Source organism: Panthera leo, chromosome E3, assembly GCF_018350215.1.
Source record: "Panthera leo isolate Ple1 chromosome E3, P.leo_Ple1_pat1.1, whole genome shotgun sequence".
Taxonomy (NCBI): Eukaryota; Metazoa; Chordata; class Mammalia; order Carnivora; family Felidae; genus Panthera; species Panthera leo.
In genome coordinates, this window is record NC_056694.1 from 1026122 (window position 1) to 1045666 (window position 19545).

General features: G+C 61.2%; 1 long non-coding RNA gene across 1 annotated transcript; it reads right to left on the bottom strand.

Moving 5' to 3' along the window:
• Positions 1 to 17559: 17559 nt before the first annotated feature.
• On the bottom strand, positions 17560 to 19062 carry LOC122209748. The gene is made up of 2 exons (XR_006197725.1): positions 18741 to 19062; positions 17560 to 18041 (listed from the first exon to the last, which is right to left on the bottom strand). It is a non-coding gene; the product is annotated as an uncharacterized LOC122209748 (long non-coding RNA).
• Positions 19063 to 19545: the final 483 nt, after the last annotated feature.

Consider the following 19545-nt stretch of genomic DNA (forward strand, 5'->3'; position numbering starts at 1 on the left):
GATCCCGGCTGCGACACGCCTCTGCGCCCTGCTCCTTTCTGCGGTGAGAAGTGTTCCGTTGTGCGGGGGGCATTCTGCGCTCGCCCGCCGGTGGGCGCGTGGGCGGTCTCTGCTTCGGCTACTGCTCGGGGTGGGTGCTCCGTGTGCAGCTGGGTTCTCTCTCGGGCACACGCCGAGGGGTGGAACCGCTGGCTCACGCACGTGGCGGCGCACGTGGCGGCTCCGGGTTTAACCCGCGGAGGAACCCTTCCGCGCTGCCACCGACGGTGCACGAGGGGGCCGGCGCGTCCGAGTGTGACGTCCTCTCCCGCTGGGGTTTTGATTTGCACTGGGCACCAGCTCGTGAGGCATCGCTTCGTGGCTCACCGGCCGCTTTTTTACCCTCTTTGAAGAAATGTCCTTTCAGAGCCTTTGCTCGTATTAAAAGTTGGGCCACTTGTCTTTTTTACTGTATTTTCTAGGCACGGGTGCCGTATCAAATACATGATTTGCAGACGTTGTCTGCCGTTCCGTGGGCTGTCCTGTCCCTTCGTCGGTGATGTCCTTTGAAACACAAAAGCTGTAAATTTCGATGACGTCCAGCTGATCGTTTTTTCTTTTGTCGCCGGTGCTGTGGGTGTCCCAGCCAAGAAGTCATTGTCTAAGCCAAGGTCGTGGACGCTGGCGCCCATGTTTTCTCCTGAGACTTTCGTAGCCTCGGCCGTCTCGTGTGGGTCTCCATACAACGTGAGGCCACCTTTCCCGTAGGGAGGGAGGGAAGCTTCCGTCTCGCAGCTGGAAACCCAGTGTGCCTGCACCGTTGGCTCAAAAGGCTGTTCCCTCCCTACTGGACAGTGTCAGTGCCCTCGTCAGAGGCCAGTAGACAGCAAGTGGAGGGGACACTTCTGCAGCCCAGGTGCGAGCCCCATGGCTGTCCTTATGCTGGTACCACTGCCTCGTGATTGCTGTAACTTCGTAATAACTTCGATTTTTATTTATTTTTTTGAGAGAGAGGGAGAGAGCGAGCAGGGGAGGGGCAGACGGGGACAGAGAGAGAAGCCCAAGCAGGCTCCACACTGTCAGCGCAGAGCCCGACATGGGGCTCACGAGCCGTGAGATCATGACCTGAGCTGAAACCAAGGGTCAGACGCTCAACGACAAAGCCACCCAGACGCCCGTGTAATAACTTTTCAAATCTGGACATACGAGTCCCCCTCATTGTTTCTTCTTTTCCAAGATGATTTTGGGTTTCTGGGCTCCTCGAATTTCCACACGCATTTTAAGGTCCGCTTGGTAATTTATGCAAAAAATATGCATAAGTAAATAAAAAGCAGGATTTTGATAAAGATTCGCTGGATCCGTGGAAATCACGGAGCGCTGACATCTTTTCCAATCTACGAACACGGAGTGTCTCTTACGTTGGCGTCTCCAGTGTCTCACGGCCTCAGACCACAAGGTCTGCGCTTTTGTTAAATTTGTCCCCAGGGATCATCATCACAACAACCCTCTGGCGTTGGTGTCCGCGAGGGGGGTGAAGCCAGCGCCATGTGGCCGCGGTGCCGGCCAGACAGAAGGGAGACACTCGCTGCGGCGGGGAAGCCCTAGGGAGCAGCTTAGCCGGGCGGTTCTGGCCTGGGTCCCTCACAAGGAGTAGGCCGCCTTCCAGGGCCACCCCGCCGTGGGCAGGAGGCCTGGGTCCTGATGCGGGAATGCTTCCGGAGCCACCTGGCTTCCCCCACGAGGGGCCCGCGGGGGAGAGGGAGCTGCGGCGCCCCCAGAACCTCGTCCCGGAACGCACGTGCCGTCTGTTTTGCCACATTCTCTTCATTAGATGCAGGTCACCGAATGCAGCCCACTCCTGAGGGCAAGGGACTTCGTCCCCACCTTTGTGTGGACGTGTTTCACACCACCGCGGGCAGTGGCCTCCGGGCCTCTCGGCTCCAGACCTTGGGTCGAGAGCTCCGAGCCCCGCAGCGGGAGAGGCTGGAGGGAAGCGAATCCCGGGGGTCTTGGGACAGGACCGGGACCTCCGGGGCCACCGGGCGCCCACCACCGCCCGCGCTGGCCCAGAGCAGGGAGCGGCTCCACCCCCAGGCTCGGGGGGCGGGGGGTCCACCAAGCATCACGAGGGCCGTAGCCATTCTCCTTCACACGTGCACAGCGCCTTACAGTTTGCAAAGCAGTTCTCCAGAACAGAGACAGAATCACCGAGCGCTGGGTCTGTCCAGTCGTCACTGTGGTGACACTTCACTGTTTACAGACAAGCAAATGGCCCAGACGAGGAATGCGCACCCCTCCCCCCCACGGTCACGCAGGCCGCACGGGCAGCCCCTGAGCCCAGGACGCACCTGTCTCCCCGTAGCTCCCGTTCAGAGATGGGGGTTCGTCCACAGCCCCACAGGGTCCTCTAAGACAGACCTACGCGGCCCTCTTCCACCACCTTAAGAGCCCCGGGGTCAGGGACGAAGAGAGAGGGAGGAGCCCCTCTGGCCGGTGGTCCTAGTGCACTGGATTGTGCGTGCTCAGTGACTGCGCTGTCCCCGCTATGGAGAGCGGGCCCCTCCCTGGGGTAAGCTTGCTCCCGCATCCAGAGGGCCCCCGAGTTTGCCCTGACCCACACTTCTCTGCTCACCTTTACACATGGGTTTCCAGACAAGGCTCGGCCCGCCCCCTGCAGCCGCTACCGATTCTGCCGGGCTCGGTCCTCCCACCCTCTCCCGGCCCCCCCCCCCCCCCCCCCCCGGCCTCGCCCAGGCCAGGAGGCCTGTGCCAGGAAGCACCCCCGCCCCCCAGAGTTATTTACTTTCCTTAATAACCTTTTATGAGGGGCCTGCGTGGCCTTCAGGAGCGCGGCGGAGCCCGCGCGGAGGTCATCCCTCGGATGTGATTTTATTAACTTAAAGTCGGCCCGAGGCAGGTGGGGCGGCGGCCCCTCCCCCGGGCTGGACGCCCGGCCGTCCTGCGGCAGGCGAGGTGCGGCCCGGCCCGCTTTAATTAAACCCTCGCTCTGCCCGCGTCTCCGACGGGCAGGCAGCCCCCGGCGGCTCAGGCACGCGGTGCCGCCACCTGTCCGCTCTCCGGCGCTCCCTGCCCACCTGCCTCTCGCCCGCACGCCTGATCTCTAAAATTGAATCAATTTCCTATTTAATCAAAATCAATCAATTTTATGTAATGCTACAGTTAATCGATTGTATTGAAGTATAATTTATACGCCGTACAACGCTCCCACTTTAAGCATACCGTTCGATGAGTTTTGACAACTGTATACACTTGCGAAGCATCAGCGCAGTCCAGACGGGACGGCTCTGCCCGAGCCACACGGGGCCGCTGAGCGCTGGAGACGCGGCCGGTCCGAACGGAGGCGAGCGTGCATGTGAAAAACACGCCAGGTTTCTTAGAGCGTCTGGGGAGAAAACGACACCGTCTCACCAATGATTTCCATAGCGATCAGGTGTTAAACGGTAACGTTTCGAGCACACTGAGTTAATACAGTGTAGTATTGAAATTAATGTGCCTGTTTCTTTTTGCTTTTTGGGCGAGTCTCCTGGCTCCTGTGACGTTGCTATTGGCCAGCGTGGGTGCAGAGCACTCCCTTCACGCCAGAAAGTTCCGAGTGCCCTGCCCTCCCGCTCTGCCTGACCTGGGCACCGTCCCTTCGAGCCCGTGTCCCACCCGTGAGATGGGACGAGGGCATTGCCCCCCGGGCTTCTACGTGTCTGCAGGGCCCCAGCTCTGGGTGAGGGCACCTCACGTGGGCACCACTGTGCCTTACTGCCTCTGGCTCACTCTCCTGGTCAGTGCCAGAGGAGGGGGTGCTGGGATGCTGGGGACAGGGACACCCCTTGCTCTCAGATGCCCCAGAGGGAGGGAACGTGTTCACTGATAGCGGCTGCAGACAGCCCAAGAGCAAACTCCTACAAACCTCTCCTATGACACCCACCTTGTCTCCCTGGCCCACACCCACCCCACTCCCGCCTGTGACCTTTGGGGCCCGAGCTGAGGGCCCATGTGAGCCCCGAGTTTAGTCACACTGCACCTGTGAGGGCAGTTTCGGGAGGAGCATTGCCTCCTTCGAGGAGAGGCTCCCTAGGTCACGGCAAACACGGGCACCGGGACCGAGGGTCATCGCAGACACGGGCACCGGGATGGGGGCTTCACCCAGAGGCTCTGCCCAGCAGGGGCCCGTCTGGGGCTCCAGCATCAGGGTGCCCAGCCTCCCATTACATGAGCCTTACTGCACGCCAGGCCCCCAGCCAGGCACAGGGGTGGGAGTGGGCACGAGGCCTCCCCAAACGGACCCCACTTTACAAAAGCTTCTCTACCTGGGGCCATAGGGCACCCGTCTGGGGCTCCACGGAGGTCAGGACGGAGGCCCCACGGGAAAAGGCCAGGCCTGTCCTCGGGCAGGAGCGTCTCCTGTGATGGCTCTGTAGGGCACTGAGCAAAGCGTCCGTCCTCCATCACTGGCAGGACACGTGCACAAATACGGGGGTGGGGTGGGGGGAGGGCCTTCCAGAAAGACACACGGAGAAAGAGCATGGGATTCCAGATCACCTTGGGCCACCCCGGAGAAACCACAGATTGGAGCGATAATCGCCGATGACGTAAGACATAGGGGGGAGGGGGAGGGGTGTCCCCACTGTCTCTGGGCGTCTGCCCACGGTGACTCAAGCCCCCCGCCTGGATCACAGAGTCCCCACAGCACCCGGCCCACGTCAGGAGGAAACTTCACGCAGACCCACGTGGAGGGAGGGCCGTTCGACCAGTCACTTGCCTGGACTGTTTGAAATGTCGGCTTCTCGAAAGACAAAGGAAGCCTGATTCCTGGCCAAGGGAGGCCAGAGAGACAGGCGGAGATCCCACGAGTGTGGACTGGATGCAGGGTGGGCGGGTGTGCCAGCAAGGACGCCGGGCAGGGCGCGGAGCTCGAGTGGGGACCGTGCGTGCATCGCTCGCCCCTCAGGCTGGTCCTGGGCCTGGCTGGAAAGGCAGTCTTGGGCCTCCCACGCTGGCCGGGCCCAAACCTGCATGCTTTTAGTTTTTAATCTTCTGGACAGTTTTATTGATGTGTAATTGACTTCACGTATTTAAAAGGTGTCTTGGTGGGGCGCACGGGGGCTCAGTCAGTTGAGCGTCCGACTTCAGCTCAGGTCACGATCTCGCGGTCCGCGAGTTCGAGCCCCGTGTGGGGCTCTGGACTGATGGCTCAGAGCCTGGAGCTGCTTCAGATTCCGTGTCTCCCTCTCTGCCCCTCCCCTGCTTGCGCTCTCTCTCTCTCTCTCTCTCTCTCTCGCGCTCAGAAATAAACATTAACATTTTAAACACCGCCACACTGTTTTCCAAAGCAGTTGCGCCATTTTCCATTTCTGCCCACAGTGCTGCAAGTCCCTTCCATGTCGTGCCTGACCCTGGCTGTGGTCAATCTTCTTTTTAGCCAGTCTAGGACGTGTGTAGGGTGGGGTGTCTCAATGTGGGCGTGGCGTTTCCCTGTGGACAAGGCTGTGAGCATCTTTCTTTTCTTTGCCATCTGTACTTCTTGGGGGAAATTACGACTGAAATATTTTACACATCTTTTACTGTTTTCACTGGTTTCCTATTGTTGAGTTTTGAGTGCTCTTTATATATTCTGGTACCAAGTCTTCCATCAGGTGTACGATTTGCAAAGATTTTCTCCCAGTTTATGGCTTGTCACTTTGTTCTCTTAGTGTCTTTCAAAGAACAGAGGTTGTCGTTTTGATAAAGTCCAGTTTACAAATATTTTATTTTATGGATTTTGTTTTTGGTGTCCTAAGAAACTTTTACCTACCCCACGTTTACAAAGATTTTATCTTTCTAAACATCCAGAAGGTGTTTTCTTCTGCAAGTGTTACAGTTTGGGGGTTTACTTTGAGGTCTGTGATCCATTTGATTTAATTTTTATGTGCGGTGTGAGGCAGGGGTCCTAGTTCTGTTTTTGGTTTTTGGTTTTGCACGTAGGCATCCGGTTACTCCAGCACCGTTTGTGGAAAAACTTTTCCACAAACAGCTTTTCCTCACTGACTTCGCCCTTGCATTTTTGTCAAAAGCCGGTTGCCCACACACGTGTGTGTATTTCTGGGCTTTCTGTTCTGTTCCATTGATCAGTTTGTCTGTTCCTCGTACTGGCTTTGCACTCTCTTTATGACCGTAGTGTTACAAGAAGTCTGAAAATCAACAAGTGTTACTCCTCCAACTTTGTGCTTCTTTTTCAAAGTTGCTTTTGTTTTTGTTTTTGTTTTTACTGTTCTCTAGGCTTTGCATTTCCACGTGAATTTTAGAATTAGCATGCCACTTTCTACAAAAAGCTGGCTGCGATTTTGTTTTAGATTGCCCCGAACTCCCGCCCGGAAGCTTCAATGCGTTCACCGGCCCCTGGGCTTGGGGGCCATTCCTAGATGGGTACAGGAGAGGGTGGTGGGATGGGGTGGGGACCGGACAGGTCCAAACTCTGGCTGGTGCCCACCTTGTGTGGCAACCTGTCACTTCCTTTCTCCTCCTGTGACTTGGGGACAGTGGCACTCAAGTCTCCTGAACTGTTGGAGATAAAGGGGGAGGATGGTGTTGTTCGGCACAGCGGGCGTGTGTGATTCCCAGGTGGGGCTCTGGGAGCTGCACCCCCAGCTCGCTGCGAGGGCAGGCTCTCTGCAGCACCCCAACCACAGGCACCTCGCCAACCTCAAACCTCCGTGTAGTGGAGACGATGCTTGTGAAAGACAACTCGCTCAGGTACCTGAGCGTTTTCCCCAAACGCACCCTTCACCTGGGCCCTTTAGCAAAAATGAATAAAACTAAACAGAACGTTTACTTCGAGGGACTGGGTAAGTGGGGTATGCTGATCTCAGTGTGAAAGACATCGACACAGCCACACCCGTGCGCTGACCGACTCACTGTCCCTTGCTGGCACTCCGCACCAGGCCCTGCAGCTACCACGGGCACCCGTGCCAGGACGACCCTCCCCCGGCCCAGCTAGCTCCTCTCTGAGCCCCCCAGCCGGGCTGCGAACACCCTTCTACCTTCCAGACGGGAAGCCTACCCTTGGGGTTCCCATCACGCATTCCTGCTGGCTCCCTCCTCTCCCCTATGCTCCTCGGAGCACGGCAGGATCGTCCCATCTTCCCAGAGGTCCAGAGAGGACAGGATTCTTTCCTGAGGCTGCTCAGCCTGCAGGGAATGGAGGCCCACTGGCCTCCTGGCTCCCAGCTGCCCCTATGGCACCTCGAGAGCACCTGCCCACCCACCCCTGACCCCCTCACCTGCCCTGCACCTGCCCTGCCCCTGTCCTGCTCACCTGCCAAGCTCAACTGCCCTGCACCTGCTGTCCGGCCACACTGCCTGGGGGCTGCTCCCTGCCCTGTCTGCAGCTTCCCACTCTCTAAAGAGCCACCCCAGCTATTTACCATGGACTCATTTAAGTTGGTTAATTTTTAATAATGTTGAAATTTCCATGTGCATAATTCAGGTAAATTATTTATTAAAGTGCAGGATAAAGGGATCAGGAGAATTACCAGTCAACAGTGTTACCTGGGGTGTGGGCAGGGCGGGCGAGGGGGCCGGTGCCAGGCGGGGAGAGGCGGGGGGAGGGAAGGCCTGCCGACTGGGCAGCATCGTGGCCGGGGGGCTCCCCCCGGGCTGCGCGAGCGGCGTTGGCACGGTTGCCGCCAAACCTGCTCCTCCACCCGCGGCCGCGCTGACCCCCACCTCCCAGTCCTGTAGCCTGGTGGCCCCTGTTGCGCTCTTGAGCCCCCGTGTCCACTTGCGACGTCTTCCTTTGTGCCCCTGTTGGCATTCGGGCCCCTAAGGTCTGTCCCCAGCAGCCCAAGGAAACTTCCTGTGCAGAACCCTGACCACGTCCCCTCGTGAGGCGCCCACAGCAGGGGCCCCCACGAAGCCCCTCGAGGCCTGGCAGGATTTCGCGCCACACAGAGCTCACCGCAGGCCCTTCCTGCCTCTGCTCCCTCGCGCCCGTAGGCACGCCCACCGTTCAGGGCAGGGAGGGGCCCCCCTGGACCTGCCTGCGCCCCTCGCTGGGACCCTTCTTGCCGAGGCTCCAGCCCTGACCCCCTGCTGCCCCCTGGGGCACCCCAGCCCCCTCACTGCCCCCCATCCCCCATCCACTTCCCCGGAGTGTCTCAAACGTGAGCACCATGAGTTCGTCTCCTGATTAGATCTCTCCCCTGGCCCCCCAGCACTCCTGGCGGTGCCCAGGACCCCTGCCCTGCCGGCACCTACCCCGCTCCACTCGGGACAGAACTCGGCTGGTCCAGACACACTCAGATCCCAGACTCGGCTGGGGGCTCGGCCCCCCACCTCCACAGGCAGAGGCAGGAGCACCTCAGAGAGCCTCCTGAAGACCTCCGCGTGGTGGTGGGAGTGGAGGCTGAGGAAGGGGCCAGGACCACCTGACTCTGGCCAGCACGGGGGCCTCTTCCTAGTCCTGGCTTTGCAAGAGAGCCAAGAAGCCCAGAGAGAGACCCAACCCCTCCTGTGCCGGGCGGTGCCCCTGTGGCCCGTCCACCATCACTCAGCAGCCCATCGGGACCCCCGTCCCCACCAGCGGCCGCCCGGCTTTAATCACCAGCATCCCAGATACTTCACCATAATTAAAGTGGAGGGTCTTTACGGGGACAGTGGCCGCAGAGGCATCGTTTCCAAGTTACACGGCCCAGGGCAAGGAAGGTGACTGGGTGACAGGGGAGTGGACCCTGCTAACCACCTGTGCTCCTTCGGCCCCTCCCCACCCCCCACCGTGCAGGTGGCAGCAAAGGCAAGGGGTGGGGAGGAGGGAGCAGGGGTCCTCAGAGGGTGGGTCCCCTTCTGTGTCCTGGCCTGGCCCATCAGAGAGCCCACGTCGTGGACCCCGAGGCCCCCATTCCTGGTCTTGAGTGTGTCCCTGGCCTGTGAGGCTTACACATGGCCTCCCTGAGGAACCTCACCCCCAGCCTCCAGCCCCATGTGGGCCGGCCTGGCTCCCATTCTCCCCCAGCCTCAGGCTCCTGGTTCAGCGCATGCTGGGAAACTCATTTTACCATGGACTCATTTAAGTTGGTCCAGGTGAGCAAAGGGCCGGCCAAGGTGCCTGGGGGGTGGGGGGGAGGGCCGGGGGAGGGGCTAGGCTAGTCCACCATTTTCATGGCCCCCAGGAGCCAACGCCCAGGATGCTGGGGTGGGGATGGGGGTGGGAGCAGACCCTTCCTCAAATCCTGCCCCCCACAGAGATCCCAGAAGAGCTGCTGTCCTGAGTGTGACGGCCACCTTCAGAAGGAGGCGGGAGAGAGATGGGGCGGGGGCAGCCCTATGGGGATGTCCTCAGGACCTTCACTCTCCTTGGGGCTCCCGGGACCGCCAGCTGCTTCTGCAAAGACAGGGTCCCTGGGGCCAGGCCTCCTGAGGGCACCGAGCCCTGCGGCTGTCCTGCACACACCTGCAGCCTGGGGCTTAGACCCCAGGCTCATGCAGCAAGCAGTTGGGAGCGGGTGCCCCGACGGGGGCTGTCCTGCACCTGAGCCGCTGGTCTGCGTCGGGAGGTCCGGTCTCGGGGGACAGGGAGGCACCTCTGTGTGTTGGCCAGGCGGGCGCTCAGAGAGCAGCCCTGATGTGGTCACTCGGGGATCCGGGCCTTGGCGTGGCCGGGGCGTTCGGGGTAGACCACTGGCATCCCTGGGCATCTCCGAGCCTCAGCGACCACATCCGCGAAGTGGGGATAAGACTCCTGCCCCTCTGGGAGCGTCTCCGGGAACCAGGTGGAGGGGGTGGGCTGGAGCCAGGCCCCGCCACCCGCTGACCTGGGGCTCCTCTGAGCCCCTCGGTGTCTCCATCTGTAACAGGGGCTGACACTGCCCTCCTGCCGAGTGGGGGTGAGGGTTACATGCGATAATGGTCGTAAAAGGCTGAAAATCGGAATTACTAATGAAGCGGCCACGAGAAGGAGCCACGAGGTGGCCGTTGCTGCCGCTGGCCGCCGGCCCTGGTCCACGCTGACTTCTGGTTGAGGGAGGCTGGCGCGCTGGCAAAGCCTGAGCCTCGGGCCGGCCGCGGGAGGGGCCGGCTTCTCGCTGCCCGGTGCGGGCACTGGAGGCCCTACTGCCTTCCTAACACCGACCGCCGGAGGGAGCCCCCCGAGACCCACCCCAGAGAAAATGGCTCCCCATGCAGGGCCCAGGTGACAATATCGTCCAACACGATCACTGGGACAGCCAGCAAAGCTGAGTGCTTCATGCTCTGGGCGTTTTTCTCACCCACTTTGCAGCCCCCACGGAGGGAGGTGCTGCTACTACCCCAGTGGACAGGCAGGGGGACCGAGGCCCAGCGGGTTAGGGGCCTACCCGGGGCAGAGGCCCCAGAAAGCTTCCAGGAAGGAGCCTGCGGCCTGCTGGGAGGGCTGGGCCGACAGCGGAGGACAGGGCCCCCTCCCACCCACCTCCCACCCTGCTTCCGGGAGGGTAGGGGCAGCGGGAGCCCACAGCAGGCCCTGTTGAAAGAAACATCCCTTTTAGAACTCATCTTACGTATTTGATTTAATCGTGGAGCGCTGATTTTTGCGAAGCAGGTCATGACCCTGGCCATTTTGTGAAAATGAATTGCCTGGGGAAATGGAAATTGTCACTTTATTACAGGATTAAAAAATTCAATCCATTTGAAAAATAATGGGAAATAAGGCAAACCCGTGTTCTTCCTTCTCTTACTAATGAATTAGGGTCCCGGAGAGAAGCAGGTGGGCCCATGGGCCCTGTTGGATTTGATCCCCCTCCAGGGTCTTCTCGCAGAGTGGGCGTTTCCAGAGAGAGGGCAGGACTCCTCCGCCCCCCTGTCCGGCTTTCCCCTCCTGGGGGCTCTGCAGGGTCCCCTCCCCACACTGACGCCTGCCTCCCGGCCCCCCAAGCCCTCCAGCGGGGCGTCTTCTGCCTGAGCATGTGGTCGGACCCGAGGGTACTGGGACACACACCAGCACCAGCACCGCTCCACGGGCCCCACAGGCACATGCTCGAGAGACACCTACCGATACGTGTCCCAAACGATGAGAAGGGGCCACGATATCCGTGTGAACATATGTGCGTGCACGTGTTGTACTGCGGTGAAAACCCACGACCTACAATTTACCATCTTCTCCGTTTCTAAGTGCACAGATCAGTCAGGGGCACCGAGCACATGGACGCTGTGGTGGGACCGTCCCACCGACCATGTCCGGAAACCTTCATCCTGCAACGCTGAAGTTCTGTGCCCATGAAACGACAGCCCTCCAGTCCCCCTGCCCCGTGCGATACCTTCTCTGTACGATGTGCGGGCGGGTCTGTACTGTTTATCATACACCATGTGCTCTGTCCTCTGATGCAGTGGGACAAGGTCCCGGGCCCGGAGTCCTGAGGAATCACCAGGCGGGGAGGGGTCCCAAGACCCCGACCTGCGCAAGCCTCTGAGAAAAGCAGGGGACCGTCAGCACCCAGGACCCAGACTCCGAGGGTTCAGGAGACCCCGGTGGGTACCCCGAGGTCACGGAGAGGAAGCACAGGTGCCCGCCGGGGGTCAGGGATGGGACAGGGTGGGTGTGGGGTTGGCCAGAGCTGAGTCTGCACCTAATACTCCCCACCAAGCAGCATGTGATCTGGACCCCAGCCACCCCCTGGTGGGACTGACTCAGGGGGCCTCAGTTTCTGCATCCGTAAGGTGGTCCCCCGGGGATGTGGCCTGTCCCACCAGGTCCGCTGTGCCAGCCGCGGGGTCTCTGTGGCGGGGACACGGTTCTCACACTTATTGCCTTGCTGGACCGGCCGTCCGCAGGGGCCTGGGCAGCGCATACCAATGAGGGTGGCTGCGGGCAGGCGGGAGGCGTCGGCCTCCACGAGAACAAAATAATTAAAAGAGGATTCGGGGGATCAGGCTTGCTTACCGCTGGGGACAGTCCAGCACTTAACTCTTCCCAGGCCGGCCTGCTCGGGGCAAGCCTGTGGCCAGGCTGGGGTCAGGAGGACAGAGCCGGTGGCAAGGCCCAGGACCCCCAGGAGGAGAAGCCTCGGAGGCCCAGCTGGTCCCCCAGGGAGGACCCACAGCTCCCCCCGGGGGGACCCCCTCTCCTGACTGTGTCCTGCTGGGCCTTGTGCTTGGTCCCGTCCTCGTCTCTCCCCGGGGAGCCCCGCCGATCATGCTGCCCGCAGCCCCTCCCACCCAGGGCCCTAGAAAGCCCACCACGGCCTCTGATCAGCCCCGCAGGATGTCCAGGCTCCCGGCCCTTCCCCACAGCTCCTTGTCCCCAAGGGGGCCGGGGCCGGGCCCTTTCCCACCCCAGCCACCGGCCACCGGCCACTGGCCTTCCCATCTTGAGCCAAGAGCAGGGCAACGGAGACGGCCCGGCCTCGTTCCGGAGCGTAAGCCTCTGCCAGGCTCCGGCGGCCGGCCTCGGGCTACGCGCTCCCGCTGCCCATGCCACAGTCTGCAGCCTGGACATCTGCCCCTGAACCCCCCCGCCCCACCTCACGTCCGCCCCTGAACCCCCACCCCGCCTCACACCCTCTCAGAAATTACTTGTGGCTCTGATCAGCCAGAACCGGCCTTTGTGGTGACCGACCGACTCACGTACATCCTGCAGCTGGGCCACGGGCTACACTCATGTCAAAAGAATGTATTGAGCACCCACTGTATACCAGCACAGAGTATGTGCTGGGGAGACAGTGGAGCACGAGGCTGACAGGCCTTGTCCCCAGAGCGAGTGCTCTCCTAGGCAGATGGACAGGACACGCCAGCCATAAAGAATAAGAGGTCGTTTTTAAGGTTTTTAAGCAGAAATTCGGGAACAGAGTTTGTCAGGGGATGCATCCGCTTATCTGTTGCCGCGAATCAAGCCGCCCCGAACCTAAAGCAACAACCATTTAGTTGTGCTCAGGAGCTCCACGGGTCGGGGGCCTTTGGACAGAGTCCAGGCCTGGTTGGGCAGAGGTGAGGGGCCCCCAAGGCCCCCCGTGAGACTCGGTTTCCCCAGGTCGAGCCTTCTGGCCCTGGCTGTAAGGACAAGACGCCTGACTCCTACAGGGCCTCACGACACAGGGGTGTGGCCCTACTCGCTGCACGGGGATGAGCTTGACCAAGCCCCACTGCCCGTGTCACACACACAGACACTGAGGCACAGCAAGGGGCAGTGAGGGTCCTGCTCAGAGTGGAGTTTGAGCTGTGCCCATTCTGTGTGGGGGAGGGACATGGGGGCAGAAGACCTGGGCCGGGTGCCCCCAGCCGGGAGACAAGGGGAGGTGGCACTTGCCGTACCCGCCATACTCCTGCTGGCCCGGGCAGGGGCGTCCCTGATCCCAGCGCTGCCAGCAGCCAGCTTAGAGAAGGGCCTCCCCCGGGGCCACAGGCACACAAACAAGCCTGGGCGGGTCCTGTGGGAGCCGAGCAGTCCCAGGGCATCCTGCCCACCCTCCTGGCCACGGCCCAGCCCTTACTCACCCACTCAGTGGCCCTGGATGGCACCTGGGACACAAACCCTTCAGCTCCCCTTTGCCCCTTCTGTCCCCAGGCCTGCTGCGGCCCAGGGCAGCCTGGGGCGCCGTCCCTGCCCGCCAGGACCTTGCTCCTGGAGCCCTGCACCCCAGCTCCTTCCCGCCTCTGCAGTCGGGCCATCACCCCTTTGTCGCGGATCCCACCGTGTGGGCTGTGTGGCAGCAAGGCGGACACCCGGGGGGCCGGGCTCAGGACTCCAGCCACGCCAGCTGCAGATTCTGCCCCCAGCCCCTGCCAAGGCCTGTGCAGACACCCTCCCAAACACACATGGTGGGTTTTTATTAAACTTCCTTGTTAATTGCACAAGTAATGCATGAATACATCTGGAGTGAGTTTTAAAACAAATCCCAGACACCATATCATTTCACTCATAAATACTTCAGTATACAAATGGGGCTTTAAATAATTTGCTGTTGAAATGATGTTGGTTTCTCCTATGATCAACATGGCACAGGCTAATAGAGCAAAGACGATGGGGAAGCGGGCCCCAGCCAGCCTCAGGGACAGCCAACAGCGGAGCCACACTTCCGGTCTCCCGCCTGGGCCTTTCCTGGCCACAGTGTGCACCTGCGGCCATCTGCGCGTGGGCTTTCCACGGAGCTGTGCCCCCTGCTCCTCTCCCTTAGTGATGCATTTGCATTTCCCCGGGGCCGTTACCAGCTCACGAAACGTCTATCCCAAAGGCCTCCTGTTGGGTGCGATTCTTTGCGGTTATAAACACTGCGCTGAACATCTTTGTGCTGGAAACGATGTATGGTTTTTGGATCATTCTCCAAGGAGAGGTTCCCAGACGCCGGATTCCACCATCAAAGCTCCCGTCCCCAAATTGCTTTCCAAGAAGACACAAACACTGTTGAAACCCTCATAAATCATGGTGGGGACGGGGGCGCCCTGGCGCAGCTAGGTCACTCGAGCAGCAGGGCCCTCCTGGCCCCTCGGTTGTGTGGGAAGGTGGCCTGGAGGGCCGGGACCTGGTCCTCAGCTGCCCACCGCCTTGCCCATGGTGGCAGCTGGGCATGCCTTTCTGGGCACACTGAGCCCAGGCTCGCAGGAGGCCTTGTCTGGTCCTTGCACTGCCCTCCCGGCCTCATGGACACCGAGTCCAGCTCCCAGAGGGACAGAGGACCCTGTCCCTTTTCACAGCTGCACCCACTCTGCAGGAATTCAGGAGGGGGAAGAGGCTGGGGAGGGAGAATCTACCTCTGGGTGTGGATTCAAGAGTGTTTGTTTTCATTCCCGCCTCTCCCCTGGGCCTCAGTCTTGCCCCCAGGGAAGGAAGGCAGCTTTTCGAGCCCAAGCAGGAGTGCTGGGGCCCCCAGACCCGTCTCTCTCCACCTGCTCCATCCCGGGGCCCAGAGAGGGTCTGCGACTTGCTCAGAACCACCCCCCCCCCTTCCCCCCAGACCCCTGCTCTGACCCAGTGGCCAGAGGCCCAGCGAGGAGAACACAACAGCAGCCCCATTTCTGGGCGGGAGGGTGGCCCCCAGGTGCCAGGACCTGGCCAAGCCAGTACCTGTGTGTGAGCCGCCCCGAGGCAGGTAGCATCCGTTTCACCGACGAGGGAACTGAGGCCAAGCTTGGCAAGGCTCCAGCAGAGCACCCGGCCTGGGGGGGAGGGGGAGACTGCGCCCACAGCTACCCACCCCCCCCCACCCCCCCGCACACTCCTCCAACCCTTTCTGTGCCCGCTCCCCTGCCCTGGTTTGAGCAGGGATGCCTGCCCCGTGGGTTCCACAGGGGAGCTCCAGAAGGAATAAAATCAAGCTAGGTGAGACATCCAGGCAGAGGGGAATTGGGAGTGGGGTCACAGATGGAAGTGTACCCCTCCCGGGGCACCCAGGAGAGAGGAGGCCAGGTGGGCTGCGGGGAGGCCAGCCCAGGGCGCACCCCACCCACCCTCTGTCCCTGGGGCAAATCTCCCCAGCGCTCCCGGGCCAGGAAACCCCCAAGCCCCCTGCTCCCCGCCAGAAGCACCTCCCACCCCCACCCGTGCCCGCAGCTCCCCTGCCCCACACAGGCCTTCCAGGCCCTCCTCCCCCAGCCCCTCGGATCCCCTCCCGCAGACTCCCCGCGGGCCCCGCCCCCTCAGGTCCCACCCCCCCACCCCCACCGCCCCCCCCCCCCCTCCAGCGCAGCCCCAGCCCCAGGTGCTCGGCGGCCCGGCCCGAGGGGCGGCTCCAGCTGTCAGCCGGCGGCGCATCACACGCTGTAAGAAGGTGTTGACAGGAGCAGCTGGACGCGGGCGGGTGATGAAAAGAAGCAAATTCTCTGCGATTCCGCGCGCGGCCTCCTGGCGGCGGGGGGCGCCCCCTGCCGGCGGCGCGCGCCACGGCCCCCCGCGCCCACTGTGCGCGCGGCCCCATTGCACAGGCCGGACACTGAGGCCGCTAGGGGCGCGCCGCCAGGTGCACGGCTCGGCCAGAGGTGCCACAGGACAGTGGGGGCCGAGCCCTCGCAGGCTTCCCGTCTCCGAGCTAAGGGCAGCTCACTTACTCGTCCACCAGCAGGGCTGGTGCAGGGGTCACCCCAGGAGCAGGGTGGAGGGCACAGTGAGGAGAGCTGAAATGGGCGCGCAGCAGGGGCAGCGGGGAGGTGGAGGCGGATGGAGACCCCAAAGGGGCCTCATGAGCCCTCAGGTCAGGTGCGACACTGCCTGACTCCCTGGACCCGCCGTGTTGCCCCTGCACCCCGATGGAGGAAGAGGGCTCCTGGGGGGCTCTGGACCACCCTCCTGGCCAAAGCCCTGCCCACACAGACACCGATTGGGAGTTGGAAGGTAGTGGACACCCTGGCTGTTAGCTCACTGCCCCCACATGCCCTTCTCTGTCCCTCCTCCCGGGAACAGAGACAGAGGGAGAAGTAAGAGACCCCGCAGGCAGGGTCTGGGAGACAGACCCAGAGACACGGGGACAGATGGGGTGGATGGACCAGGGAGGGGGGGAATCAGCAGACACAGGGTTTCCAGTCTCCCCTGAGGAATTGGCACAAAGGATTTCCACAGTCTTTGTGTGAAGCCACCCGGGGCTCTGCCCACGGCAGCCACCGGTGACCCCATGTGACCCAGAAGGGTCCCAGGCCCAGACTTGCCTCTCAGCTCGATATGGATGTGGGAGCACAGGTACGGATATTTCTGTCCTATGGGGGCTCACTCGCCTCCAGCCCAGTCTTGGGGGTCCAGCCAGCTACACCTGAGCCCACCCCGCACAGCTGTGGAGATGTAGAGAGGACCCTAGAGGGGAGATAGCCTCTGCTTGAATGCTCCCGCTGATGAGGAGCTCACTACCCCCTAGAAGCAGCCACTTTGTCTCTGGGCCTCTCAAAGAGTTAGAAAATTCATATTCTGAGTGGGTCTTTTCTCCCGATGCCCCCGCCCCACAGTCTCTGGCGCCAACCTCTGGAAGCCCACGCACCACAGACATTGACCCGACAAACATGTGCCGAGTACCTTCTACGTGTTGGGGCCTGCCGTTGGTGCTGGAGCCATTCTTTAGGACCTAGGAGGCACTGAGGGAGAGAAGGTGCACCCCAGGCCTGTGCCAGCCCCACAAGGCCAAGGTCGGGAACAAGCTGCGATTCAGCACCTCCTGTGTACCAGACCTCAGGCAGCCCCATTTCACAGATAAGGAAACTGAGGTTCAGAGGAAGATGAGGGCCCTGTGCTGGGCACCAGGCAGGTTGGGATGGGCCAGACTCTGCCTTGCCTTCTTAGGATGGCTCTAGGGTTGGGGTGACCCGCTTCTGGCCTGGAGCCATGGCAACTATCTTGCCATCAAGGGAGGCTGAGATAGACACCAACACAGAAAACATCAGAACTGAGGGACGGGCAGACACTGGGTCTTAATGTCAGCATGTGAACTTCTGGATCAAGCTGTGCCTGAAGCGAGACCCTTGAATTTTCACTTAAGTGAAATAACAGATGCCTTCTTTTGCTTAAGCCAGTTCGAATTGAATTTCCTGTCACCAGCAAAATCAAGAACTCTAAGTTCAAAGCATCTGTTGTCCTTAAGAAGGAATTCTAGGCTCGGATGTGTGAGTGTTGGGGGGCTGGGGACAGAAGGGAAGGGCCACACACCGTTAAAACAACAGCTGACATTTATCCGGTGCTAAGACTGTCCTGAGTGAAGGGCTGTTCGTGGATCCACTCACTGAATCTTTGCAGCAATCCCGCAAACTAGATTTTGCCACTACCTTGTATGTTTCTTAGGCTGAATGACCCTCGCTGCCGTGACAGATAAGCCCCCGCGAAATGTCAGCGACTTGAAGTCAGAGTTTAGGACTTGCTCATGTACAGTCCCGGTGTTTTGTAGTCAGTCCGCATGCAGTGTGACCCAGGGACCTGGGCCCCTTCTCTTTTGGGGCCCTGCCATCCCCCAAGGCCTTGAGATCCACCGGATCTGCCCGGCTGGCCAATGAGGACTGAGGCCGAGGAGGATGCAGGGAAATGGGACCCCCTGCTCACCGCTGGTAGCACTGCGACATAAGCCACCGCTGTGGAAGGCAGCCCGGCAGCTCCCCCAAAATCAAATGAGGATGACCGTGGTCCCGCGGTTCCACTCCTGAGAACAGATGTAAAAGAACTGAAAACAGGGTCTTAAAGAGATGTTTGTACACCCGTGTTCACGGCAGCATTGTTCACAAGAGACAAAATGTGGACGCATCCAAGCGCCCGTACGTGGACAAACAGTGAAGCAAACTGTGGCCCATCCACACGGTGGAATGTCGTTCCACCTTAGAAAGGAGACAATGACACCTGCTACCACGCGATGAATGCGGAGAAGGTGATGCTGAGGGACACGAGCCAGACACGGGAGGACACGCACTGGGACCCACTCCCACGAGGTCCCGGGGTCGTCAGGCTCACAGACACAGAGTGGACGGTGGGGCCCGGGGCTGGGGGAGCAGGTGGGGGTCCGTGCGTAATGAATGGGGACAGAGTCTCGGTGTGGGGAGATGGAACGTTCTGGAGAAGGACAGTGGGGACGGCTGCACAGCAGCGTGAATGTGCTCGGTGCCCCTGAAGTACATACCCTGACGTTGGTTAACATGGTAAATTTTATGTGTATTTTACCCCAAGAAAAAAAATTGGGGGTGAGGGAAACAGGTGCTCTTGCATAGCCTGCCTCCCCGTCCTTGGGGTCTCCTGGCTGGACCCTCTTTGGGGAGGGGGCCGGCTGGGGGAGGCTGACGTGTGGGTCAGGAACAGCCAGACTTCTCCATCCCTGGGTATGGGCCGTCACCCACCCTCTCTGGCCCACCTGGTGCTGGCTGTCTCCAGGCGTCTTCGGGGACCAGCAGTTTAGGGTTTCCACTTGGGGCAGCGGTGCGGGCTTTCAGAGGTGTGATGACGAGCTGGGATGTTGCCTCCTCTCTGGGACAAACCCTTCCAGCGGGAGCAGGGGGCTGAGCTCCCCGCTCGCTCTCCTGCTCCCAGACCCGAGCTGCTCACTGGGGGTCGTGGCCTGTCTGCTTGGCGCTCGTCGGCCCCGACTGGACTGTGGGCTCCGTGAGCTGCACAGGCCTGGCGCCCAGCGGGAACGCAGGAAACTGTTAGGAAACGGACGAACGTCACACGTTAGAGAAGAAGGGCCCTGGACTCGCGGACGCTGTGTGCAGAGGCGCCCCCTGTTCACGCGTCACAGAGCTCGGCCCGCTCGGGCCGCCCCTCAGGGGCTGCGGGGTCTCCAGGAGACGCCTGCCCGGAGGGGCGGTGAGGCTGGTGTCTCCGAGCTGCTGTGCCAGGGACACAGGGGCTCTGAGCCCCGCTGCTGCTCCCCACCCCCGTGCCCCTGCCCCCCTCGGCGCGAGGTCGTCCAGGACATCTCCTGGGGCCTGTCTCTCCAGTTTTCCTGCGCCCCTGCCTCGTCACTCCCGTGCCCCATCTCCTTACGCCTGCGCGCCCCTCATTCCTGCGCCCCCCTCCTCACGCCTGCCCCCCCTCCTCACGCCTGCGCCCCCCTCACTCCTGCGCCCCGCCTCCTCACGCCTGCGCCCCGCCTCCTCACGCCTGCGCCCCGCCTCCTCGCTCCTGCGTCCCCGCCTCCTGACTCTTCAGGGCCCTGA